Source organism: Taudactylus pleione, unplaced genomic scaffold (genome assembly GCF_031769625.1).
Source record: "Taudactylus pleione unplaced genomic scaffold, aTauple2 ptg000007l, whole genome shotgun sequence".
In the NCBI taxonomy this organism is placed as follows: domain Eukaryota; kingdom Metazoa; phylum Chordata; class Amphibia; order Anura; family Myobatrachidae; genus Taudactylus; species Taudactylus pleione.
The window spans coordinates 22,329,401-22,330,334 of record NW_028284410.1 but is presented as its reverse complement, the minus strand read 5'-3'; the positions used below and the strand labels follow the sequence as shown (position 1 = coordinate 22,330,334).

Below are 934 nucleotides of genomic sequence, written 5' to 3'. Positions count from 1 at the left end.
TACAATGTAACACAGATATTAATTGAATTGTTCATATTATTATGAGCACTAAGATTGCATGTGACAGTTGCTATTATTTGAGCAACCAAGGGAGGTTATGATGATTACTAGACAAGGCTGAAACACACAGATGTATGACATATTGTTTTCTTCATCAAATCTTGAGATATATTTCCCTCTTCCTTTATATATATATTCCTTCTCGACTTACCACATGTAAATCACAGATGTATGCATATGATGATGTGTAACTAAGGAAGTATGCCGATGCATAAACTTCTTTGAATAGTGTGTTTTTACTATTAAAATGGACTAGTCAATAACAATAGTCCTACATTTTTGTCTTACCATGTGTACAGTAGGTGCAGACACCATTTCCCTTACTATAGCTACAGCCATACATTACTTGATCTGGCCAATCTCGTCTGATCTTGGAAGCTATAAAGTAATAGGCTTGGTTAGTACCTGGATGGGAGACCACCTGGGAATACCAGGTGCTGTAGGTTAAAGAGAATAAATGGGATTAGAATACACATGGTGGAGCATTTTTAGTTTTAATAAATTGTGCTCCAATTAGAACTTGTCATGGGTTACCATATGACTGACCTAAAATAATATTTTGGTGTTCAGTATAATAAACTTATATTTAATAATATTTCGCCAGATTTTTTGTATCAGATTGGTGGCAACATATTCCCCAATCTATTTTCCAAATAGCTAATTTGCCTATGATAGGCGATTTATGTACTATGTTTAGTATTTGTGTCTTGTGTGGTGTACCTTATTACTTTTACTAATATAAAATTAAAGATTATATTTTAACTGGATATATGGCTAATAGAGTGCCAGTAACTAGCCCTCTCTTTTTTTCTCTTTTTTTGTTTAAATATCTATGTAGGGTGCAAGGTGCCAGGGTGTACCCTGCACCTATGTT

The 934-nt window shown here is 33.8% G+C and overlaps 1 pseudogene; it reads left to right on the top strand.

Annotated features, from left to right (window-relative positions):
• The first annotated feature begins 387 nt into the window (after positions 1-387).
• LOC148542966 (5S ribosomal RNA) lies at positions 388-506 on the top strand (annotated as a pseudogene).
• Positions 507-934: the final 428 nt, after the last annotated feature.